We start from the raw sequence: 27,419 nt of genomic DNA, 5'->3' as shown, positions 1-27,419 counted from the left end.
CTCTAGTTAAGTTGATGGGTAGTATGCATGGTTCGCCTAGTCTTCGTATTTGCGGGCTGCGGATCACACTTGCGGTTTTGTTTATTGCTGGTTTAGGTTTTGTTTTGAAAAAAAAAAGAACGAACCATTTCGAACTTCGTCACCTGAATTGAAATAATAAGTCTAAAGGAATGAGGTGGTGAAGCGCGAACATTGAACATTTGCTGATTTTTATTTCATGAAAAATCAGCTCCAAGCCACGCGAATGTACACGAAGCCAGAATTACGAAGATTAGACAAATCCGTGTGCTACCCATATTTCGCGCCATCCGTTGCAGCTCTATAGACACGAGTGCCAGAGTTCCCTCTAGTGTATTTCTAGAATACTCTACAGTGGCGAGCGATTAAAAGTGAAAATGCTCACGGCTCTTATAAGGCAGCTGCTGCTGTTCGCTGTGCGACTGGCGAGGAAGATGGTGGGAAGATTTGTCTAGTATTGCAAATGTGCCCTTCTTCTCATCACCCAGGTACTCCCACAACTCATTGCTATGCCCACCACTTCTCTAACTTCAATCACCCATTTCATTCCCATTTCTTATTCCTAGTTCATCCGACTTCATTAAACCACACTACACACCGCCAGCTTCCTTTTTTTATCAGTTCCCGCCAAGCTGAGCTGGCTGAATTTTGACGCCAAAGCAATAAAGAGCTCGTTTCGCAGAAATTCCAGCCTTGGTGTCGTTCGTAGTGAGTGAAAAATCATCATCTTGCCCGTTTTCGAAAATCGGGAAAGGTGCAAATAGAAAAAAAAAACTCTGCATATCTATGGACCCTTTCGTCGAAGCTCCATGAGGCTCTGCGGAGGCCTGCTCTTTACGACCAAACCTGGGACACCCAGGACGCCCGTGAGGTGGCGTCGAGGCAAGCCCTTGACGTCCCCTCATGGGGGGTTTAGTCCCGGCCACCTAAACCTGCTGGTTTCTTATAATAAAGTTTATTCCTCCTCCTCCTCCTATCCATGGAGTGAACGATGACGAGTTGGCGAAGCACTGCAGGGATCATCGGGTGAACGTAAATCCCCGTACATTGCACACTCTAGATGATATAATGAACGATAATGATTGTGATCTTGGGGACGCTGTTATGTCAGACCACCAACAATCGCACGCTTTGAAACTGTGATCCGCAGCTGCGTTCAATAAAGAATTCATGCTTGAAGTGGGCGTCAGCGCCATTCGCGGCGGGTAGCGCAGGCTTCTTTCGCTTTCACCTCAGCTTCTCGAGCTCTCAACTCCGGGTTCGCTTGCCTTTGTCGTCGTGTTGCCACCGCTTCGTAAGCCCCCGCCGGCGGGTTCGTTTGCGGACGACACCTTCGGGCTGCTTAGGTTCTGCGAGTTCTCGGTGCTTGCTGTCGAGCCTTTTATTCGTGTATGGCGAGTGACGCTTGCGTATCCATCGTCGGAGTGCGAAAAAGGCACCGCAAGTGCTTCTATTGCGATCGCCATTGAAAGCTGATCCCAGCAGCGCCCCTAACGTGCGCAACTGTTACTAGATGGGTACGCCGAGTGGTCGCGCAAGCTCGGCACTAAGGTGCTTCGCCCCTATTAATAATAATAATAATAATAATAATAATAATAATAATAATAATAATAATAATAATAATAATAAGAAGAAGAAGAAGAAGAAGAAGAAGAAGAAGAAGAAGAAGAAGAAGAAGAAGAAGAAGAAGAAGAAGAAGAAGAAGAAGAAGAAGAAGAAGAAGAAGAAGAAGAAGAAGAAGAAGAAGAAAAAGAAGAAGAAGAAAAAGAAGAAGAAAAAGAAGAAGAAGAAGAAGAAGAAGAAGAAGAAGAAGAAGAAGAAGAAGAAAAAGAAGAAGAAGAAAAAGAAGAAGAAAAAGAAGAAGAAGAAGAAGAAGAAGAAGAAGACATTACGGGTCCGATTGAGAATCGAGCCACGGTCACAAGCAAGCGATCCACCAACCATGCAGCCGCACGTCTGCTTAGATATACAGTGAAGATAGCTTCCTCTGTTTGGAGATTGCTTGGAAATGCAGTGAAAATAACATCCATGCTTAAAAAAAAACACACGTGTTTTTTATACAGGCTTCACATTACAAGATGTAGTACCGCACTAATATTTCGTGGTACAAGCACACATTGTCATCGGGCGTCAGAACATGCAATTATAACAAGGAGTTTGTGGTTTAAAGCTGCCCACTCTTTATTAAAAAAAAAAAGCACACACGTTACTGCGCGTATCGCCTTAAGACCACGTAGTGGGTGCATAGAAATGTCGAAAACGTTTCACGCAACGTTACTAGATACTTTTCTAGTAACGTTGGTTTCACGCGCATAATCACTCGTGGCTTGAAAGCATGCTACCCATTACAGAGAATACATCCATGTGCGGAAAATTCACTGTCACAAGCCACTTTGAACTTTATCGATTACATTGCAGCGATCCACAGTTTAAACTTCTTGAGTAACATCATGAACTAAAAGTTATGCACCAAGTTGTTCGCATACATACGCACTAGGGACTGAATATTGCTATCGCGTTAAACTCCGAAAAGTGAATATTAAGGGTCCTCCAATTTTTCGTCATTATTTATGAGTACTTTAGTAGGCCAACAAAAGCAGTGGTTCAAGCGAGAACTTTGGCTAGTGCTGAGTTTTACAGTGCACGTTACTTTTTGTTCTTTTATTCCTTTCTGGGCGAAAGTCGAGAGAAAACGTCGCACCCCTCCATTTAATAAAGAACTACACATAAGTAACACTCGACAAGGTTCAAGTTTTTCAGTTCTCACAAAAAGAAAAACGAAATCTATAATTGAACTCTGACTCTAAGTACCTCTATTTAACGTTATCAAATTACGTACACTCTACTAAGACCCCAACTTCTCCACTTCTAATACTCCTGTCAGCCGCACAGCGCACTTGTTTAAAAAATAAGTAAATAAATAAATATAGAACAAAAGCTGGGCTTTGGGTTGCACAGATTGATCGAGCTTGGAAAACCTATTTTCCTTTTTCTAGGAAATACTTCAAAGTTTTTCCATGATGTAGTCAAACAACTGCTGAAACCACGTCTGCACTCAACATTGTCTGCTGCAATCGCGCTACGTTATCCTTTGTTCATCTAGGGTTTATTCCAAGTTCCAAGGGAGGACGAGAGCTTATCAGATGATCGAAGGCATCTGCAGGCGTCTTACAACAGCCTCTCTGTTTTCGAAACCGAGTTGTTTTCCACAAAGTTCGCAGTCTAGACTTACAGGCAGATGTCCAAGGAGCGCGGATGTTACAAAAGTTAATCTGGAAGAGCAGAGGGTGGCAAACTTCGCAAGAACAAGAAGGCTTCGGCTGAGAATTGAAGCTCGAGACTGTCTTGTTTATTAACATTTTTTTTTAGCTTTTGCCCGGGGCGTCTGAAAAGCACGCTCTTCTTGTTTTTTACCGCTGACTCCACTCGTCAACTCTTGTCCATTCAATGGCTTCTAAAGGTTCAATTTAAACTTCTGGCCTTAAAGAACTAAATATCGAAAAAGAACTTGCACTGGTTTGAATTGGACTGCCCCGAAAAGGTCACCGATGCCAATTTCGGCATCCGATTGCATGGTGGGAGAACCGACTTTTTCTTTTTTACGCAAAGAAAGAAAGAAGGAAAGAAAGAAAAAAAAAGAAAGAAAGAGGTGAACGGTTCTCGACACCGACATTCTCTTGTTTCCTACAGTTCAGTTGAGTCGGCCCTTAGCACACACCAAAATCGAATTTCTTTGGTTTGTTTAGGGTGTCATTTACTGGTCATTATTTTTAAGCTTACAGTATACAGAAGGTCTCAGCGAGAAACTGCGATGACGCAAGCTGTATCGTGTAGCGATTTTTTTCTCCTTTTAGCTCCCACTTGGATTTCATTCAGTTTCCGGCTTTCCTTCGCCAAACGCTTATACATGGCTGTCGTGAGTACTGTTCGCTACTGACGACAGGCGATGAATCAATACAGTAGAACGACAAAAAATAAACAATTACCAGTAATTAGGGTTGCCAAGTTTAGCGGCCAGTTCACGATAAGCCTGTTCGAATAATAATCCCATGCCTTCATCTTCAGTTTACTTTGGCTTAAAAGCTACGTCGTCATCTCTTAGTCTTGTGTCTCTTAAAAAGGGTCTCACGGTCCCTTCCTAATGAGGCACTACAACACTTTTTCAGCATGGTCAGAAAAATCTTCCGATCGGTAGTCGAAGCTCCCGAAAACACGCGAGCCAATTATTATAGCATAGCACGTGGCCTGGAACTCGCAACAAATTCTAAAGGTCAGCTAAAATTTTACTTCTCTCCTCTCGACAAATCACGTAATAGGCTCGAAAATAACTCGTCAAAGCCATTTTACACAGCCATTGGCTGATTTCAAAATGGCGCGCTCGGCCGTTAGTGGGCCCGCCGCGCGTATAGGACACGACTTCTGCGCACGTGACCACACTGAAAACTCGAGTATTCCAAAAAATAAAGAAGATAAATAGTGCTCAAGGAGAAGGAGGAGGAGGAAAGAATAAGCGGAGGGGCAGGGAGGTTAACCAGTTCATAGACCAGCTGGCAACGCTGTGCTGGGGAAAGGGGTGAGAGGAATAACAGATGATAGAAAAGAAATGTCGCAGTGCTTGGCTCGAGCTCGATGTCATGCGATGCTTGATTGCACCTAAATTGACACTAGTAGCACACCGAAATAACTGAAACATCTTTTGCATTGTTCGCACAGTTCGTTTCGATGAACTTCCGACTTTTCTGAAGCGAGGTTGGATAGAAAAAAAGAAGCTTGCCAGGTCGCTGATTTTCAGGAAACCGCGCCTCGATACCAGCAAAAGAGGAGGGCCTGTGCGCGTTCGCTTGCGGACGGATCTCTTTGCAGTACCCATTAATGGCCGGTGCGGCGATGGGGACGCTGGTGTTGACGTTTTTTCGCAGCGGCACATGAGCAGAGTTTGACGTCTATTGCAGCGTGCGACAAATCATTGTAACTCCGCTCGTACAAGACAGATTCTAAATGTTTTTGCGACTTTGAATTCGTGGGGCAATAGGCTCTTCTACTGAATTCATTCCGTCGGTACTTTAAAAGAAACGCCAGGGCTGCACGGTAGGCGGAGCACAATTACAGCGAAAGCTAGAAGAGCGGCCTTTCAGAGCCTTTACAAAACACTCATTGGATCACTACTGCAAGCACACTTGCTTGATACCCACTAGGGCATTAATAGTAATTTTTGGGGTAGTAGGCCGGCATTCGCTATGCTATTTTTCGTCATTCTTCTGAGAAGCGTGGTATCCGCTAAACACTTGCAAGGAATTTCGGCAAATTGTCCATGCAGTGGCTGACGACGAAGAGGAATTAAGGCTGTAGTGGGTATGCGCCACGGGTAATAGGCAAACAAGAACAAGATTTTGCAATGGATTGGAGCATTGGTTGCGGCCAACTCGTTACGCTATTCGCATTGTGCGACGACTGGTTGTTCTTTCGCTAATGTAAAACACTTCATAAGTCGTATTAACGCGATTACATTCCCGACATCAAGCCTGCCTAAGGCAAGTTTGACAACAAGTTACAAGCCCCGGTGTAGCTCAGTGGTAGAATACTACAGGTACTCGGCTCTTATCTAGGAAACCAGCCTTAGCGTTGAAGCAATGAATGATAATCTGACGAGTATCATTACGAATTGTGCAGTGGAGGTAGGAGGTACGGTACTTATAGAGGGCAGTGGCAAGCTGTCCCACGAGACGAAGAACCTGATTAAAAAACGTCAAAGCATAAAAGTCTCTAGTACAACAGACAAAATAGAACTGGCAGAACTTTCTAAGTTGATTAATAAGCGTAAGGTATCCAATGTAAGAAGGTATAACACGGAGAGAATTGAACACGATCTGAAAAACGGAGGAAGCGTCAAAGCAGTGAAGAAGAAACTTGGGATAGGTAGAAATCGGATGTACGCACGAAGGGACAAAGATGGCAAAATAACTACCAATATGGATAGGATAGTTAAAATAGCGGAGGAGGTTTACAGAGATCTCTACAGTAGCCAGGACACCTCCGGCCTTAATACTATAAGAACTGGCAGTAACCCAGATGACACCCCACCAGTAATGATAGATGAATTCAGAAAAACCTAGGAGAGCATGCAAAGAGGTAAAGCTGCTGGTGAGAACCAGGTAACATCAGATCTACTGAAAGATGGAGGACAGATTGTGTTACAAAAACTAGCTAACCTGTTTACGAGGTGCGACCGGACGGGAAGAGTACCAGATTCTTGGAAGAAAACTAACATAATCTTAATACATAAGAAAGGAGATGACAAGGACTTGAAGAATTACAGGCCAATCAGCTTGCTCTTCCTGGTATACAAGCTATTTACAAAGGTAATTGCTAACAGAGTTAATAAAACATTAGAATTTATTCAAGCAAAAAAACAAGCAGGATTTCGAACAGGCTACTCAACAATCGACAACATTCATACTATCAATCAGGTAATACAGAAACGCTCAGAATATAGCCAACCACTATACATTGCCATCATGGATAACGAGAAGGCGTTTGATTCAGTAGAAATATCAGCAGTCATGCAGACACTGCGGAATCAGGGCGTCGATGAAGTATTTATAAACATACTGGAAGAAATCTACAGGGGATCAACTGCTACCATAAAGCTTCATAAAGAAAGCAACAGAATACCAATCAAGAAGGATGTAAGGCAGGTGGACACAATCTCCCCGATGCTATTTACCCCGTGCTTACAGGAGGTTTTCAGAAGCCTAGAGTGGGAACAGCTAGGGATCAGAGTTAATGGAGAGTACCTTAGTAACCTGCGCTTTCTGATGACATTGCATTGCTGAGTAACTCGGGGGACGAATTGCAACTCATGATTACGGAGTTAGACTAGGAGAGCAGAAAGATGGGTCTTAAAATAATCTGCATAAAACGAAAGTAATGTACAACAACCTCGGAAAAGAGCAGCACTTCGAGATAGGTAATAGTGCACTTGAAGTTGTAGAAGACTATGTCTACTAAGGGCAGGTAATAACCGCGGAGCCGAACCACGAGATTGAAGTAACTAGAAGAATAAGAATGGGGTGGAGCACATTTGGCAAGCACTCTCAAATTATGACAGGTAGATTGCCACCATCCCTCAAGAGGAAGGTATATAACAGCTGCATCTTGCCGGTACCTAGCTATGAAACAGAAACCTGGAGACTTACAAAGAGGTTTCAGCTTAAATTGAGCACGACGCAGTGGTCAATGGAAAGAAAAATGGTAGGTGTAACCTTAAGAAACAAGAAGAGAGCAGAGTGGATTAGGGAACAAACGGAGGTTAATGCTATCATAGTTGAAATAAAGAAGGATAATGGACATGGGCCGGGCATGTAGTGCATAGACAGGATAACTGCTGGTCATTAAGGGTAACTAACTGGATTCCTAGAGAAGGTAAGCGAGTTAGGGGGAGACAGAAAGTTAGGTGGGCAGATGAGATTAAGAAGTTTACGGGTATAAATTGGCAGCAGCAAGCATAGGACCGAGTTGACTGGCGGAACATGGGAGAGGCCTTTGTCCTGCAGTGGACGTAGTCAGGCTGATGATACATATATGTATATATAGGGGGGGGGGGGGGGGGCGCACGCAGTGCGATTTGAAAAAGAAGCACGGCGTTATGCGAAGCAAATATAATGTTCCCAGTGTACTGTAGTAGCCACTACAAATTTTTGCGTTAATTACAAAGGATTATTTTGTCATAATGACACTTGCAACTCAAAAAGCACTTGCCTAATGGTCGAAATGTCAATGAGGCAGATGTGCGCATGTTCAAACGGCATATTTATGGGCTACTTTTAACAACGTACTTATTGCGTGCTCATTTTTTTGTGTTATAAAGAAAGCCTGTGAAATTCCCACACACACATAAAAAAAACATGACTAGACCACTGCGTGCATCAGAAAGAAGCACCTTGAAGAAATTTCGTCTTGAAATAGCCACTAGTAATGAAGTAAACGTAAAAAGATAAAAAAATATGGATAGCACTATATGCCAATTCCCGTCCGACGAAACGCAGCGCCTTCATCTTACGCAGTCACGCTGTAATCACTCTAATTAGACACGTCGTCTGTAATCGTCACACTGTAATTGCTCTAATCAAACACAAAGACACGTCAGCCTTACGCAACACATTTCTGCCGTAGCGCAATTAGGGCTGCAGTATGTGTAAATAAATAAGTAAATAAATAAATAATTATGACAGTTTACTTTGTGGACACGCCGATGTCGACGAAAAGGATGTTGGCTATGTGCGGCCTCCGGTTTCTGTGTATCTCGTATATCACTATATGATGATGTTGGGATAGCTAACGCAGACTACCCTCATATTTATTTTTTCATACATAAATTTGAAAAATATGGAGCATATCTCTTTTCCGTTCTGTCCGCACTTGCATCCAGAGCGCCTTCCATCCTATATTTATTGCAACACCACCACCGTCAATGTTTGATGTCGTCTCTTGCGCAAAAGTTTCTGCGGTTAGTACCGCCACACAATCATATAACTAACTGACCAAAAAGTGGCAATTAGTTTGATATAAATCTTTTTTATCTATCCCACTTTCACTGTGAGTGGGACATTGAAAAACACCAAAAAATTTACCAATGTCATTCTTTCGCATATATTTCAGCAATCGCACTCATGCGGCATTGTTCCTCATGAATGGAAAGTGGTTAGGTTAAGTAAGGTTAGGATGTTGTAGGTAGCCGGCGGATATAGCCTTGCATAATTTGCAAGCAATTGCCCCGCCCGGTTTCCTCTTTGCTAATTGTAGCTAATGCCCCTTGTTTGTTTTTCAACTAAGCACGAGCAGGCATTGTTCCTCGTGAATAGAAAGTGGGTAAGATCGTTCCAGTTCCAAAACCAGGTGTATCTAGTTACCGACCCATGTGATTATGAGAGACGCCATAGTGGATAGCTCCGGGAATTTCGATCACCTGTGTTTCTTTAACGTGCACCCAAATCTGAACACGCGGGTCGCAAGCATTTTCGCTTCCACCTTTTTTTCTTTGTTTTCGTACTTTGTATTTGGGATTATGGGTTATATGCAGGGCGAGTTGTAGTATGGAAAATGCGGCATCCATGTAAACGTCGACTAATCAATTTCAAACGCAGGTGAGGGTTCTCGTCGGGAGCAGGAAGCCTCATGGGCGTTGTTTTTCAATATGATGTTCTGCGTCTTCCTTGGATTAATAATAATAATAATAATAATAATAATAATAATAATAATAACAATATATCTGGCATTTTCGTCCCCAAACCAAAAAAAAAAATGATTACTAAGGATGCCCTAGTGTAGGGTTCCGGGAGTTGTGAGGATGTGGTGTAATTTGACGTTCACCTGCAACGCACCGTACACCACCATGCATTGGGAGCGACTCGCACTTCGGCTTCACCGAAATGCGAGCTCCGCGGCAAGGATCGAAACTTAGGATCAGCAGCCGCGAGCGCCACAGCTGAAGTCCTTTAATAGAATATCCAGGGACCTTAACCACAACCACTCCTCCATTGCGGCTGATATTCCCGGGATGTCATACGCAGCGGTGACATCAGACCTCTTTTCTGTACACTCTACTAGGATGCTTGTCACCAGATTCATGAAGAACGGCTAGGTTCTTTTCTTTTCGCGGCAGCCGTCACGTTTAAAAAAAAAATGGGGGGCTTATGAAGGGAACGACGACTTCACTAGGCGGCCGCGACAACGAGCAACGGAGAAAGAAGGCACGCGACGGGAAGAGATAGTTCCCACTGAGTCTAAATCAAAATGGCGCCCTCCTGGTCACACCACTCGCACTCCCAAATGCGCGCGAAGAAAGCGCCCTCCCGCGGGGAAAAGGCAACTTATAGTAAGAAAAGGGGCAAGCGGTAACGTAATAATTCTTAGGAATTAACACTGCATATCCACGGTGTTATTGGAACCGTACGATTATGAGAGACGCCATGGAGGAAGGGGTCCGAAATTTCGGCACCCCGGGGATATTTAACCTGCTCGTAAATCCGAGTACACGGGCCTCACGCATTTTTGCATCCGTCGAAAATGCTGCCGCCGCTGCCGGGATTCGATCTCGCAACCTGTATAGTTCAGCAGTCGAGAGCGATCACGACTAGCCCACCGCAGCGGGCAAGCTCACCTCGTGAAGGAAAACCGTGTTATGGGGCGTATTGCGCCACCTCATGTCGATATATCGTGCTCCGGAGATAGTCGTACATTTCTCTACGCATCGAAGTTAGAGCGCTGTTGTGAAAGAACGCTTCCATTTGCCCGAATTCGATAAAGTTTGGCGAGATGTGTTATTCAGTATGGAACCTCAACCAGCTTGAGGTCTCACGTTATTACGCAACGACCAAGGTGAACATATAGACGATGCAGGAGTACGGTTCCGGGATTCTGTGAAGGATCCCGTTGAGCAATAACATCCTGCAGGGACGATACCTCGCCGCAAGCTTGCGCAAAGCTTAATTCATTGATAACATGGGACCGACAGTGGCCTGCCTCTGTATACATATGGCAGGACGAGAAAGCTTTTGAAGGAACCGTTCTGCCCACTCGAAATTCTTGAATTTCCATCGTTCCCGACAATCTTCGTCTGAAAGCTCTCTGTACGTACCAAAAAAAAAAAAGTCGCTTCGACGAGAACGTTATACCCACCTGAAAATACCACGTAAAAAAGGAGAACCTATATAGAATGTCTTACCAAGCGCGCGCCTGGTGGAAAGAAGCAAGTACAAACAAAAAGGTAAAGACGTTTTGCATACAGTTTCGCCTTTTCAACGACTTGCGCAAGCTGTCCGCACGTGCGCCTCGTTCAAAACCTTTCAGAGTACTCTTCTGTGGCCGCTGTTTCGTCGGTGAACAAGACGGGCGAACAGGCGTTGTTTCCGGTTTATGCGTTCACCTGTGCCTGTGTGTTTTATCGTTTTTTTTTTTTTTGAGATCGTTGAGAAGCTTGATCACAGCTCTGGCTTTTGTTCGCTGCAGTGTATCTTCTTTTAGGGGCGAGGCTTCTTATACCGGCACCCGTTCGTCCCCCGTAGTATGTAACAAGTATAACATTTTGACATTCAAGGTGGTGCCGGTGAGAGATTTCTTCTGTGCGTTGTTGAACAATAAAAAATAGTGCTCAATGTACATGTCAATGGCTGCTAATGGGTAATGAGAGACAGGAGCATTTGGCTTTTAGTTAACGCGCAGGCTGCGATCACCATTAGCAGCCATTGGCATGTACATTGAGCACTATCTGACAAGAAAGGGTTGCTACGTTATACTCGCTGGGTGTAACCTCCTTAGCTTTAGAAAGGTTTAGCGAGCGTTGAGCCGCAGTGCCATGAATACAATGAACTTGTATATACCATGAATGAACTCGAGGTGGTTAAAAATCGGAAGTAGATACGAAGCGCAAGCCGTAAGAAAGTAAAAGCCAAATTATCCGCCTCTCATTTCCCATTAGCAGCCATTGGCATGTACATTGAGCACTATCTGACTGAAAAAGTTTGCTACGTCAAACTCGCTGGGCGTAACCTCCTTGGTTTTCGAAAGGTTTAGCGAGCTTAGAAGTGTGGCAGCTTGGGCTAGTTGGTATGGCATGACGATAGTTATAGCGCGAGAACAAAACGACGACACAGAGACAAGAAGGACACGAAAGACACGAGCGTTCGGCCGCAGAGCCATGAATACAGTGAACTAGTATATACCATGAACTCGAGGTGGTTAAAGGTGGGAAGTAAACCCGAAGCGCACGCCGTAAGAAAGTGTGCATGCGCCACCTCTCGTTTAATCATTGGGATGTCCGCTGGACGGCGGTGCTTCTGTATGGGGAATATATGATGAAAAGATGCGAGATGGTGGTACTTGGAGTGTTGAATAGATGGACGAACGGACACATAGACAGATGCATGGATGGACGCATGAACGGACGCAGGGGCGGCTGCATGGACGAATGCAGGGACGGACGCACGAACAGACGCACGCACGGACGGGCTGATGGACGCATGGACGGTCACACTGACGGACGCATAGACGGACGGAAGCAAGAACGAATGGACGGACGAATTCTTCGCCTTACTCTTCATCATTCACTTCGTGGATATGCTGCCATTTTTTTGGCTGAGCTAGCGTTCACTAGCCCCATTGCCTTCTATTTATTTATTTTAAACGTGGAGCACTTTAGCAGCTCGGGATGTTTTACGCTGTCATACGACGTCATCGTACGTTGTCGTAGCTTAGCGTAACGCAGGCAAAGTCACGCGTAGCGTAGACACCTGAGGCATAGTGAGCATAAGCGCACGCCAAAAAGAGGGCCTCTTCCCCCTGTTCTTCTAGCGTCTTGATGATGATAAGTAGGGAGCATTTGTGGCGCCCGGGCTGTCGCTTTCTGGCGTGTCCCATTGTCACTTGGAGCAACGCAGGCATGAAATAGAAACCACACATATAGTATCACGCATAAGAACCACGCGCGAAATATAAAACGAGAAGAAGCAAGCGAGAAAAAGAAAACGAAAGAATGAAAGAAGGTAAAATAGGTAGAAGAACAGAAAGATTGATTGATATGTGGGGTTCAACGTCCCAAAACCACCATATGATTAGGAGAGACGCCGTAATAGAGGGCTTAGGAAATTTCGACCACCTGGGGGGTTCTTTAACGTAACCCAAATCTGAGCACACGGCCCTTCAACATTTCCGCCTCTATAGAATCGTTGTTTAATTAACCCTATATAGTTTGCCCACTCTCTCATGTAAAGCCCTTTGTTGAGGGCCTTTGAAGTATAATAAATAAATTATATTATATGTATAATAAATAAAGCCGAGTATCTTAGCCACTAGGCCACCGCGGCGGGGCGATGAGCCATCCAAGACTTGCGCCTTCATAGAACTGGTACGATGTCGATTGTTCTAGCCTAATCCATGAAATATGCATGTACTAAGGTCCTAATAGTGGTGACTCTTCGCTGCGCTAAACTACTGTATAAACACTTATTTCTACAATGCCCACGAGAACCGTGGTGAATGCGCTTTAACGTAAACAAACAAAATGCATAAATACATTTATGGTAATAGTCAACAAAACCAGACCGCAGTGTGGAGTTTCTACGTCATTAATCTATTTGTTGCGGCCTTTTCCTTTCAGCAACCGCTAGAGACATGCGAAATTTGACACCCATGGGACGGCTTTATGCTCTCCCATGGTAGAGTAGCAGGTACTCTAAATCGTTAACAACTTTTCCCTCACACGGCTTTATGCTCTCCCATAGTAGAGTAGCAGGTACTCTGAATTGTTATCAACTTTTTCCAAAGACACGGCTTTATGCTCTCCCATAGTAGAGTAGCAGGTACTCTAAATCGTTAACAACTTTTCCCAAAGTCACGATTTTATGCTCTCCCATAGTAGAGTAGCAGGTACTCTAAATCGTTAACAACTTTTCCCAAAGTCACGGCTTTATGCTCTCCCATAGTAGAGTAGCAGGTACTCTAAACCATTAACAACTTTTCCCAGTCACAGCTTTATGCTCTCCCATAGTAGAGTAGCAGGTACTCTAAATCGTTAACAACTTTTCCCAAAGACACGGCTTTATGCTCTCCCATAGTAGAGTAGCAGGCACTCTAAATCGTTAACAACTTTTCCCAAAAACACGGCTTTATGCTCTCCCATAGTAGAGTAGCAGGTACTCTAAATTGTTAACAACTTTTCCCAAAGACACGGCCCAATGCTCTCCCATAGTAGAGCACTGCGTACTCTAAATGGTCAGCACATTTTTCTCTAAACACAGATGAATGATCCAAAGTTGCACGTAAAGACACATCGCATGTAGAGTAAGGCAGACAATTGATGTTTTGAGACCAATTGAGAACATTACTTCAACACGGTCGCGCTACATCTACATCGAAGGTAACACGATGGTCATAACGCATCGCTACGACCATCGCATACATTGTTTCTTACGAAATCCGCCATAGAACCTATTGAAGCAGCAGCCAGCTCCTGTCGATCGCACAAGCTATGTCGCTCGACGAATGCCCCCGTTAATTGCGGATTAGGCTTTGCGAAAGTGTACTGTACGAAAGCTTAACAAGAACCAGCGGCGGATTCGTCTTTTTTCACTGGTTTCCGGGTTCGTCTTCCGGCCGGTCTCGTTAAGGAAATGACTCGAAGGCACCGGCTCAATCAGCTATTAGGCCTGAAAGCTCGTCCTGGTGCAGCTTTTTTAGATCGCATGTTGCTCGTGCGTTCACTTTGTGAAGCCACTGTCTGACAATGAGGACATGGACGCGCCCAATGCGGAGCTAAGAAGGAGCAGGCAGGAATGTGGCTCCCTCAGTATAGGAAGGAAGAAAAGGACTAATGTGAATGAAAGACAGGGTGGTCAGCAGTCTGGTGGAATGCCCTGAACTGGGAGAGAGAGAAAGAAGGTGACGAGAAAGTTTGCGAGAAAAGGAGAGAAAGTCCACTGTTTATTTCAATGGTGAAGTAGAAGCGGTGCGTTCCGTGTCACAAACAGTAAGCCGGTCCGCTAAAATTCACAAATCCCAGGAGTGCTTTAGTTGTTTCTTGCAGACGTGATTCGTTGACGATTGTGGCAAGTTAGTACTCTGACTGAAGGCTCTCGCTCGCCCCCTTTCTCTCTCTTTTCTTCTTTTTTTTTTCCTTTTGCTCGTCAAGAAGAGTGCGGACGTATAGAGTCGGTTGTATTTCCTGGTGACAGACAGTGACATGGGATGTGTCATATTGTCGCGTCGACAACATTATCGGAAATTTAAAGAAACTAAATGAAAATAACGAGGAAAATATAACCAAACTACAACGCACAAATAAAAATGGAAAAATATGGCAGCTTCACGCGTGCCAAGCAAGAAGTAATTACGGAGGTGAGCGGCCTTTTTTTTTGTTTCTCTTTGGTTTTCTCTTTATCTTTCGCAAGAAATTATTTTCCAAAGGTAGTTATTCCTAACACGAAGTGACAGGACTTCTTTTAAATGTGAAGCATTTCTTAGCGAACTTCGGCGACTTTGAGCGTATCTATCTATCTATCTATCTATCTATCTATCTATCTATCTATCTATCTATCTATCTATCTATCTATCTATCTATCTATCTAGCTGCTTACGTTTGGGTGCTGTCGTGGTCGCCCCCTTAAATTGGCGTGAACCAAAATCACCATGGGAGGGTGAGATGGTTTGACGAATATGGCGCACTGGTCAAGACATGAATAATGTCACAATCCCGTCACGTACGTCGTCTAACAGTGGCACATACTTGCCGCCAGACAGTGACACATACTCACGGGCCGGTATGTGCCGCTGGTATGCGGGTATGTGCCACAGGTGATTGACACTTACTATCTACCCAGGAATGACGAGAACACACACGGGCGATTTGAACGCACGAGCGTCAAGAAGTACCCGACATCGGTAGCGTTGATTCAATAAAAGCATAGAATAAATTTCAGTGTTAAGAAAAACCTGTCATAGGCAGCGTTGACCCCCCAACGAATGCAAAGAGAAAATTTACGGTATCCAGCTGGAATCGAACCCAAGCATTCTGCGTGGCAATGAAGCATTTTACCACAGAGCTACGCAGGTCTCGGAAATACTTTTCAAAAAGACGCTAATTTTTTGTGAAACGTGAATAGTGGTTGCAGTGCTGCCTGCCCAATTGTATAAACATTACAATTGTACTTATTTGATACAGCCGTCATGTGGGTTAACGTCAATTGTGGTTAGTTGCCATGCGCTGAAGTTGATTTGTGTAGCACTGTCCAGGGTCAGCATCTTCGCGAGCATCAGCACTTCATATCAGCTTCTGGTGTTCCTAATACGCATGTTCCAGTTGGCATCGTTGCGCAAGTACCAACAAATGGTTGTACAAACATCTGCAAATCGTCAACGTATTTCTGTGCGTGCACCACTTAATTTTGTACATATATTTAGCGTCATTTCATGACGTGTCACTCAATAAAAAAAATGAAACATGGTCACCTTCCCTTCTCATGCTTCGCCTAACTTCGATTCCTAGGTACGTGGGATCTGCCGAATTTTTTTTTACCATTTGGCTTTCACATAGCACATCGTGCACAATCCATTCCGTTATCTCAGTGAAGTTGTACAGGCACGACAGGCATTTTGACACATCAGTTTCATAAAAAAATATTCAGTAAATTTTCGGATTTAACAAGACCGGTGAGCAGCACAACTTAAATGTCTCATGCCGGTCACCTCGCTGCGAAGTCTGGGGTTTGTCTAGTTCTAGACCGAGCGCCCCGCCGCGGTGGTCTAGTGGCTAAGGTACTCGGCTGCTGACCCGCACGTCGCGGGTTCGAATCCCGGCTGCGGTGGCTGCGTTTCCGATGGAGGCGGAAATGTTGTAGGCCCGTGTGCTCAGATTTGGGTGCACGTTAAAGAACCCCAGGTGGTCAAAATTTCCGGAGCCCTCCACTACGGCGTCTCTCATAATCATATGGTGGTTTTGGGACGTTAAACCCCACATATCAATCAATCAATCTAGACCGAGCTTGGCTGGCTTTATCGTTTCGATGTAACTGTTCGATACATTACAATGACACATTAAAATCATAGCACAAACAGTAGTGTTGCGCCTGTTAAAACCAGCCTTCGCTTCGAAACAGGCAAAAATTAGCATAAGAAATTATACAAACGCTCTTGTATCACACCTAATTATTAGATAAGGGCATACTTATTCTAGTTCTCTCTTTTATTGCTAGCAATAAAACGATATACGCAACTACAGCTTAACTTGGGCGAGTTGGTTCGTCGTGGTAATGTTCTTGTAACAGCGCGACAACTTCAGGAAGAGACAGAAAAGAGCGCTGCGGTCTTCCTGTCTTTTTTGTCTCTTCCTGATGTTGTCGCGCTGTTACAAGAACATTACCACCGTATACGCGAGTGCACTGTCTTTTTTATGTATTTCCTTATTTACTTATTTACTTGTTTATTTATCTTGTTCTTTATTTATACTTGCTCTATTATATAGTTTATTTATTTTGTTCCTTCTTTCTCTCTATCTCTCTCTTTCGCACGCACACACACACACACACACACACACACAAACACAGCGCAAATAAAGTATTCATCATCATCATACCACTCACCTCTTATATTTCAGGTACTCCTCAACGCTCTCACGTCGACTTGCGTGCAGCAGTGCGCAGTTCCGCAAAGGAAGAATCCTGCGTCACAGAAACGTGCAGCGCTTAGTGCAGAATGACAATTTCGTTCCATAGTGAGCAGACGTTTATTCAAAGACGCAAAACGAAGCAAACTAAACACAGCGCACACTAACCAGTTAAAATGTACCACCTCTCCCAGTAGTGCGTGCTTTTCACTTAAAAAGTAGGTATACACGAAGGAATAAAAATTGGGCAAGTGGCACGTGTGAACGGATGCGCTGACGCCGGTATGAATGATTTCTGATTCTGCCGGACGTGGGGCACACACTATTATTTATTTTGATACTTATTTTCACTGTACTGCCAGCCATTCGCAGAGCTTTTAGTTAAGCTGGAGCAAAAAAAAAACATTGACATCAGCACTCACAATAAATTACAATTTATCCGGAGCAGCTTTGCTGAAGAAGTGGAAATCAAAGGGAGGAGACATAATGCAAGAAATAAAGTGGTAGTGAACGCATTATTTATGTTGTATAAGTGTCAAAATAAAAAAACACGATAAGTCACACCCATAGCAGTTGGTACAAATACAAATATTAACAAACAAACCAACGCCAGGAGGTCATCGTAACAGGAAATATACAGGAAATACTTTGTTATCGGACTTGTGAGTGCTATATAAATTTGTCAGCATTTCTAAACACGCTTACTGCAGGCTGTGAGGCTATAAGTAGTTCAAGAGCTTAATGTTAGAAACGGTTTTCTACGACCTTATTACAACGCTGTTCCCGCATATGCACGAACAAGCGGAATTGTTACTTCCTGATTCCTTTTTATGTTTTTTTTTTTGCTGTAACAAACTCACGTGGTCCATTACGCACTCGCCTGAGACGACTGAACGGCGAAAGCCGTCCGGGATGCCTATCCTAACATACATTCATCAGGTATCCCTAATTAAGTTCCTGCTCATCGAACATTGCGTATCATTGTATGCCTATGCACACAGTCGTTCTTTAATTCATTTTTCATGACTATCGCTGCGCCTGACGTTCACGCCATCTTTATTTGAAGTGTTCTTTTTTTCTCGAACTGATTGATTGATATGTGGGGTTTCACGTCCCAAAACCACCATCTGATTATGAGAGACGCCGAAGTGGAGGGCTCCGGAAATTTCTACCACCTGGGGTTCTTTAACGTGCACCCAAATCTGAGCACACGGGCCTACAACATTTCCGCCTCCATCGGAAATGCAGCCGCCACAGCAGGGATTTGAACCCGCGACCTGCGGGTCAGCAGCCGAGTACCTTAGCCAATAGACCACCACGGCGGGGCTTTTTCTCGAACTGGTTGTTCATTCAAGGCCACCTCTGTTCACGTCAGACACAAGGCTTTCTCGGTTTATTACACCTTGTTTTTCCAAACAAAAACATCACAGCAGATTGCACGAAGAGGAAGAAAACATACAGACGTAATCTTCCCCGGCTGTGTACAAGAAATTATTAACGCAGCTTCAGCGCACTATTGTTTATAAAAGATCTTCCTGGTTGGTTAGATATTCACTATAAACGATCAGACGTTCTGACATTGACACAAGACAGAAATGAAGACACCACAAACGCCATGGCGTCTTAACTTGCTTCTTGCATCCGTGTTTGAATGCCATGCCTTCAGGAATGGCTGCTTTTAAACGACGGCAACAACAGATATTTGTTCAGTTACGGCTTTTTAGTTTTGCTTTGTACATATGTACTTATCCCACGCCTTCCTTAGTTTGAGCGTCCCTGAGGCAAAAAAAATTTCGAGAAACAAAACCAAAAAGCCAAGTAATAGTTTGGGTATATGATTTTTTTTTTCGCTCATGCCAAGTAAATCTGGTCTCCAGGGTTTGTATATATGCAAATTCAGATAAACGTATATGCGCGTTTTGCGCTTTGGGTGCTTTATAGGAAAAGTCTCCACAAGGCAGATGGAATTTCAGTGCTCTGTCATTCCAATATGTTGCTCCAGATGCTCGTTCTTTGAACAACGTTCCGGTAAAAGATAATACTACAATAAAAAAAATCATACGAGAGCAGTTTCACGGGCACAACAATAGCCGGTGGTTTCGTATCAAGGAGCAGTGGAACGAAAAAAAAACAAGAACATAGAAAATATCCAACACGCACTGCTTTATCGTTTGCGCTGTGGTATCACGTCGGCCGCAATCAAGAAAAGCCACAACTGAGCGACTTTTTTTTTCCTTCTCCGCAGCCATGTTTTCATTATTTACACAAGTCTGAAATAAAGGTTCATTTCATTTCATTTGAGGTTTACGCCAGCAAATCCATATCGCCTGGTCATAATAAGCAGGATGAACTAACACAATTGAACTGGACACTGCTTTCAGGCGCAAGGAGTCTTGAACAATCTGAGCGTGCGTATATAGAGAGCTCAGAAAGAATCTAAGGAATCACTAGTCCACCTAAAGTCAACGCGTCTCTGATACTGCCACAAACAAACAAACAACAAAACTTACAGGACGCTTGAGCCTCGCTTTAAACAGTAGAACGCTATAAGGCTCAACTTTTTAAACGCGAAAATATGATGACTTCGCAGGGTGACGTCGTCGTATCTTGATAATAATTTTACACCACTCCTATGGACTCTTCCTACACCCTACGGTCAATCCCAGCGCTTGAAGAGGCGTGTTAGGCTTACGCCCGAAAAAGGCGATTAGGCGCGCCTCGAAGGAGCGGGCACTTGTCTCGTCGCAAATGGCGAGGCGCGGCTATTCTGAAGGACGTGTTCACGTCGAGCGATCCCATACGCTCGTTTTGTCCAGAAACGACGCGCGTTTAGTCGCGGAGAGACGGCGACACACTGTTTCGAAAGCAAGCGGGGTCGTACACAGCTGTCAAGGTCGAGACTCGGCGGGCGCCAAGCGAATGAGTGCAGTAAATTAAGGCAGATGCACTATAGTACTAATTGCGAAATCCGCGGCTAATGTCCTGCGATAAGTGCCGGCACTCGCACGCTCTGGCCTAGTGGTAAATTGGGAACACATGCAGGGCTCGTTGTCTACGTACTGCGACTACATTTTCTCGCAAAATTGTCGCTCTACTTACAGTGAAAAAAAAATTAAATGGTTCATAAGATCACGCGACTACGCTAACGTGTGTGCGACTGTTCATCTGTCCGTCGGAGTGTATCAGACTCACTGATGACTACCATGCCTTCAAGAGTCACCTTTGTCATATTCATTTTTTTTAATTTATTTTTACACATCCTTTTTTTTCCTTCTCCAGGGTTATTTTCCCCTAGTGCACGGTAGAAAATCTGATTGTGGCCTTTACAGTTAAGATCATTGCCTTACAACATATTGTTTTCAGTGAAAACTGTTATGAGATCACAATGAGCCGTGGTTGTCCGTCAGCGCCGGTGTCCGTTACCAGTACCTCACAAAATAAGAAAAGAAAAGAACTCAGTAAATAAAAGAACACTACGGACACAGTGGGATTTGAACCCGGATGCCCTGCGTATGAGACCATTATTTTACCACTGAGCCACTCTGGGGCTTGAAACTGCATTGCAAACAGACCGTAGGCAGGCTTGATGTTGGGAAAGGAATCGCGTAATATGAGCAATAAAGTGTTTCAGAACAGCAGAGAAACAACCAGACAGCACACAATGCGAATTTCGAAACGATTGGATCGTCAAATATTCCGACCCATTACAACGATTTGTGTCAAAATTCTTCATAGCCGTCAGCCACATCTAGAATTTAAAAAAAAAATGCACAGAATTCCTTGCGAGTATGTAGCTGGCACCACGCATCTCGTAAGAATGACAAAAGATGGAAGAGTGAATGGCCTCGCTGATACACAAAAAACTATGACCATTATTGGCGAAGTGGGTACCCTGCAAGTGTGCTTGTACCAGTTACCGAAAAGAGAGTTCAACAAAAGGCCCAACAAGGCTGCTCTTCCAGCTTTCCGAGTGACTGTGCTGCGCGTACCGCACAGGCTTGGTGGCTTTCTTCTTTCTTCATTTCTAACTGCCTCATTTCGTTCTGTCGGTTCTTCGACGAATAAGAAAAGTAATGAACCGTTATTACTTGATTTAAAGAGTGCCATGTTGCGTTTCATCAAGCCCTGACACGTGACCACGCGATGTTTCCAAATGTGGTACCAGAAAGGCAACAAGGCTGAGCGCAAAATATATCGCGCACCAACGTGCTATCACTTGACTTTATGAAAACGCCGATTAGCAGATTTTATATAGATCCCAAAGGACCAACGGCGTCTAAGCGAGTTGATAAAAGCGATGACGAAAATTTGAAACTTGTTATTTAAAAAAAATTGACATCGTAACACGCATAAAAACAGGCAAGTTCATTTACTTTTTTTTTAAGGCGAGCCTTTTGATAAATCCGCGGAAGCTTAGTGTACGCCTTGTGGAAAAATGAAAGCAAGAAAATAAAAACTACAGCTCCATCAAGAGACACATAGACGTGCCACACGGTTGCCTTTGCCTCTCGTCAGCATTGCTCGGAACTTATGTATGTCCGTGGTGCTCCGCTGTCGATCTGATGGTCGAGTCCCGGACCCGGCGGCGCATTTTCGATGGAGGCCAGAATTCTAGATGCCCATGCACTTAAGAATTACGTGTATGCTATATACTCCTGGAGATCAAAAATTCCTGGCCTTGCATTATGGTATTCCTCACATTCACGTTGTAGCTTTAGGACGTGAAATCCCGACTATAACTACATTATCACTTCTCGTCAGTCTTGCCGTTCTACTGCACAATGAAAGTACAAATAATACGCTGTTGAGCGACTGCGCCCGCAAAATATTGAAGTAAAGCAATAATGTATCCCACTAACGAACGACGCAGCCGCGCAGCGCATATTCACGCCCGAAAAAAAAAATTCGCTTGCAAACGTACCCGCGAAAACAGTATAACGATATTGCGGTTTGTAACAAAAATAGCGACAGACCAAAGCTCACGAAGTCGACACTCTTACGATATAATGAAAAAACCCAAAGGAAGCAAAAACATAACGAGCCAGCATATGAGAGACGGCGTTCAGAATCAAAAAGCTCCGTGGAAGCGCAGACGCTTTGCACATGCCGGCTGTCGTCAACTGCTGAGCAAGCAATTGCTACAGCGGCGACTACGCAAACTGGGATCCAGTAGCGTTTCGAAACATTGTGAAACCATGCGTATACGTAAAAGGAAATGCTATACCTTATTCGAGCTAGTCTCAGTTGCTGAAGGAAAAAAAAATAGGAACCATATCTGCCAGCCGGGTGAGTAATTCGCGAAACGAAGAACCATGAACCAGTAATAAGAGTAACAAGGTTTAACACGAGGTTGTTCACTTTTCGCGAATTCTCAGAACAACAGTTTATGCTGACGTGAATGCAAATTTCACAGAGTCAAGCATGAATAATAAAGAACTTGAACAAGTCTAAACGCATACATATCACATTTTTTTCCTCTATTGGCGAGTAAAATTGACATTCTTTTTCATTTAATTATTCATTATTCATTTTATCAGAAGCGTGCACAGAATTACGAGCAAGAATTAGTCAGCCACGTCAGGTAGAGCTGTATGCAAAAAAAAAAGTTTAAATCGGTCCGTAGTCAGAGATCCTGTTAACATGCCTGGTAATATGATTTTCTATCATAACCTCCCCTTAAGAAAATACCACAGTGTGCTTTTGTGGCTGTTCTTACTTTTTTTCTTTTTACTGCTTTCATTTTACACTACTTTGACAGCACCTCTCCTTATTTTCTTTGTTTCATGTATAATTGCAACTTTTTTTATTTTCTTCTAGTTGATATTTCTTTCTAGGAAGACCTCCTTTATTAAATGCTTCTCATGGGGCCTATATGGTGCATTAAATGAATGAAAGATTAAATAAATAAATAACCAACTCAATGTTTATCGTCAACGAAGTCACAGTTGCGCCGCCGCAAGGGTGAAGCAATGAATACAGTAGCAGTAATCTCACATTTTTCTCTCCTTCAATATTCGATCATGCATAAACTCTCGAAAAACGCTGGAGTATAAGAGGCTACGGCTGCTCCAGGGAGCGAAGCAGTTTTCGCGCTGTCTGGAGACGAATTCAGCCGAGAAAGCACGACCCGTGCAAGTAGCAGCAGTTTACTCGAGCCTCTCGAGGTAGTGCGTGCGCCAGTCTTGCTGAAAGTCTGCAGTTGCTAAGCCAGTGACGCGGTGCCCGTCCAGTTCGTCGCAATTTCTTTCGTTCGCACGTAGAATATGTGACGCGCGGAGTGAAGACTTAATGGGGAATGATTACGATGACGTCAACGGCAAACCAAAAAAAAAAAAATGCCAGGCTTGCACGGTAGGCGCAGCACAGTCACAGCGAAAGCTAGAAGAGCGGCCTTTCAGAGCTTTTTCAAAACATTCATTGGGTAACTACTGCAAGCACAGTTGCTTGGTACCCACTAGGGAATTAATAATAAATTCGCTATGCTATATTTCGTCATTCTTCTGAGAATCGTGGTATCCGCTAAACACTTGCAAGGAATTTTTTGCCAATTGTCCATGCGTTGGCTGACGACGAAGAGGAATTAAGGCTGTAGTGGGTATGCGCCACGGTTAATTGGCAAACAAGAACGAGATTTCGCAATGAATTGGGGCATTGGTTGCAGCCCACTCGTTACGCTATTCGCATTGTGCGACGACTGGTTGTTCTTTCGCTGTAAAACGCTTTATAAGTCGTATTAACGCGATTGTTTTCCCGGCATCAAACCCATCTAAGGCAAGTTTGACAACCATTCACAAGCACCCGTGTAGCTCAGTGGTAGAATACTGGGCTGGCACCCAGCGAACCCGAGTTGGAGCCTCACTGTGCCATTAGTGCTAGGTCAGGCCTGCCTAAGGCAAGTTTGACAAGTTACAAGCACGTGCGGAACTCTGTGGTAAAATATCGGGCTGGTACCCAGCGTACCGGGTTCAAGCCCCACAGGGTCATTGGTGCAAGGTTTTTTTTTTTCTAATTTCGCGCGACGTGGTCACGGACACCGGTGGCGGCGGCGGCAGTGGCAGCAGACATCATTCAACTGCGCGTGACCCGAAAAGTGATATCATAACAGCTTCCGCTATAAAAAGCGCTTCGAGTGTTCATGTTGTCAATATAGCAATAATAGAAGGAAAACTGCGCAGGAGAACAGCAGCGAAAGCTGTGGCGTGGTGCATTCGAACTATATGTCTGCAACACAGAAAGCGATTCTGTCAACTAACAACCTAACAAAATAATAACTGGTGTGGTTTAACGTTAAAAAACACGGTATGATTACAAGATGCGCCGTAGTAGAAATTCCGGAAATTTCGACCATCTGGGGTTCTTTAACGGGCACCTCAGCCCACGTATTTCCTGCAATCCGCCTCCGCCGAAATGAAACTGCGATTCGAACCCTCGACCTTCGGGTCGGCAGTCACGCAGCCTAACCATTAGATCACTTTGGCGGGTATATCTTAAACAAGGTAACGTTGTCTTAAAAGGCGAAAATAAAGGAGCATACAGTAGCAATCTTCTTCCAGATGCTATACCATTACAAAGACTAAGTCCAGGAAACCACCCAATTTAAGACATTGAATTAATCGCATGAAACTAATAGGTTGCAGTTGCCCCGCCGTGGTGGTCTAGTGGCTAAGGTACTCGGCTGCTGACCCGCAGGTCGCGGGTTCAAATCCCGGCTGCGGCGGCTGCATTTCCGATGGAGGCGGAAATGTTGTAGGCCCGTGTGCTCAGATTTGGGTGCACGTTAAAGAACCCCAGGTGGTCTAAATTTACGGAGCCCTCCACTACGGCGTCTCTCATAATCATATGGTGGTTTTGGGACGTTAAACCCCACAAATCAATCAATCAATTAATAGGTTGCAGTTGTAACGTGTGATTCTAGGAAAACACCTCGACATGAACCACATGTATTCCCCAAGACGAATAAAAAAATCACAGCATGTCCAAGGGGAGATTGAGTGGGGCGAAGTGTCCATCAGTCCGTCCGCGTTTGGATCAGTCCGTTCGTTCTTGGTTCCGTCTGTCTGTGCGTCCGGCTGTGCATGCGTCCATCCATCCGCCCATCTGCTTGTATGTCTGTTCGTCCATCCATCCATTCGTCTGCTTGTCTGTCTGTCCATTCGTCCGTCCGCGCATCCGTACATCTAGTGAACACTCCAAGTACCGTCATCTCGCATCTTTATATTCATCCCATAGAAGTACCGATATCCAGCAGGCATTCCAAGGACTAAACGAGAGGTGTCGACCTACTACTATTACGAAGACGACTACTGCTACTACATACATTGCGGACGCACCACCCACGGCTTAAGGGGCTTCGCCCCTAACAGATGAACAAACGTGTTATTTGGAGCGCAGCGGAATGCAAACTGTCCGACCGGCCGTGATAAAGGATGGCGACGGCGAAGTCAGAACGGTCCGGCAAGTCTCGCGTCGGCTTCATGCAATTGCACTCATTGGGCGCGAAACGTGGACACATTTTGGCGCTGACAGACGACCGAGCTGCCCGACAATTTCGGAGAGGCAGACTAAGCGTACAACTCGCGAGGATCGCGTCTCGCGGGTTCACCAAGGCCGTCGGTGGTGTCTACAGCGCATGCGCCTAACGACCATCAGCACGGCCGCGAGAAATCCGGCCGGCCTGCTGGCAAGCCACCGCGGGCTAATTTGCGAACGCGAGCTGCCCGTAATGCCCCGAGATAAGTAGTACATACTAAAGAAACTCTCCTTGTTAGCGGGGGTGTTTAAATTGGGCATTTCGTGGAAGGCACTCGGAGAATCGAAGTGTGTAATTCGCGAAAAAAAAAAGTTCTCCGGAAAGTTAAGACAGGCGGGCTCAGGAGAACTCATAATGTCGACAAGTTCGCCGGAGCTGTGGGTCAGATGTGGTGTCCTTGTATATATTGCGTGACGCACGCAGCGTTCTACTCGACAGACTCCGAGCAACCGCACGGACCTGTCCGAACTTTCGACACTACGTGTGAGATTCGCGCATTCATGTGGCCAGGGCAGGCGCGATATGGTGTCTACAATGTATTTACCCAAACTTCACATAATCTAAATACTGCTTGCATAAAACAAAGGTAAAAATAACTGTGCACAACTTTGCTGTTCTTTAATAGTCTCGTTAATGACACTGAGTTACAAACATTTCGCGTTCTCTTGCTTCACTTGCCATGGGTATAATGCAAAGAAAACTGCTTTGTAGTATAGGTGTCATATTGATGACACACACAACAAAACTGTCTGCTCTTTCAATGAGTTCGTGCAATCAATTTAAGAGCTCTCGACGCGTTACCCTGCGCTTCCCTATGTGTTACCGCGGCAATATACTCCGCCAGCACAACGCCAGAGATGCATAGACTCGCTGAGGCCAGACAGAAAAGATAATGTAGTTGACATCTGCTCCGCTAGATGGCGCAACGATTGCCAACGTTCATGAGATAACGGCATCCTCTTTCAATGGTGACATGGAATTAGTTCAATTATTTACACTAGCAGTTAGTTGGTTCTAATCCCAACTACGTTTATGCTACGGCATCATAAACAACCTATACAACTCTTAGCTCGGAACTAAAAGTTCATTCTTACCCGCAGTTTTTATTTTTTATTTTTCATTTGCTGAGGTTTCATAGCGTTTGTGACAACGCTCAACTACCGGTCGGCTGGGTGTGTTCCTTGGAAAACATAATGCCACTAAGTGCTAGTACGATAAAATACTGTCGCCACTGCACCCAGTGTACAACGTAATGGCGAACTCAGCCGCTATATTCTGCGTTCAAGTTATTTTTATTCCAGAAAAAAGAGCCTTGTGACAACGCAACAATCATCAAAAGAAGCCCACCATATGATGACAGAGGCTATTTTGAAGCAGGAACACTATCTGCTGATTTATTGCAACAAGAGCTCTTTTCAAGTATACTATATAGTTTTTTTATGCGCGACGCTAAGGAAACGCGATTGCTTCAGATGGCACGGATGGTGTTACTCTAAATATAATGAGGAAGCAAGGTTTCATGCCAGGAGGTTAGTTTGACAGTGAATTATCTTCAACCAGGAAGCAGCATATGCGCAACTACGTTCGTCTCATAACGTCACTAGCAGCAAAGCAAAAGCAAGCTCACGATCGACTGCACATAACAGGACGGCATTATCCTTCAGATTTAGGCAGCAACAGAAAAGCCTGTCATGCATCTAGCAAGCTACTTTGCCCGCA

At 44.5% G+C, this 27,419-nt stretch overlaps 1 long non-coding RNA gene across 1 annotated transcript in view; it reads right to left on the bottom strand.

Annotated features, from left to right (window-relative positions):
• LOC142774697 (uncharacterized) overlaps window positions 1-27,419 on the bottom strand; it is a 130,940-nt gene that overhangs the window by 43,403 nt on the left and 60,118 nt on the right. Inside the window, exon 2 of the long non-coding RNA XR_012886510.1 lies at window positions 17,148-17,225. This is a non-coding gene — a long non-coding RNA (uncharacterized LOC142774697). The remainder of the gene's footprint in view (window positions 1-17,147; window positions 17,226-27,419) is intronic.

Source organism: Rhipicephalus microplus, chromosome 10 (assembly GCF_043290135.1).
Source record: "Rhipicephalus microplus isolate Deutch F79 chromosome 10, USDA_Rmic, whole genome shotgun sequence".
NCBI lineage: Eukaryota > Metazoa > Arthropoda > Arachnida > Ixodida > Ixodidae > Rhipicephalus > Rhipicephalus microplus.
Note: the sequence above shows the minus strand (reverse complement) of the source record. Positions and strands in the feature narration are given on the sequence as shown.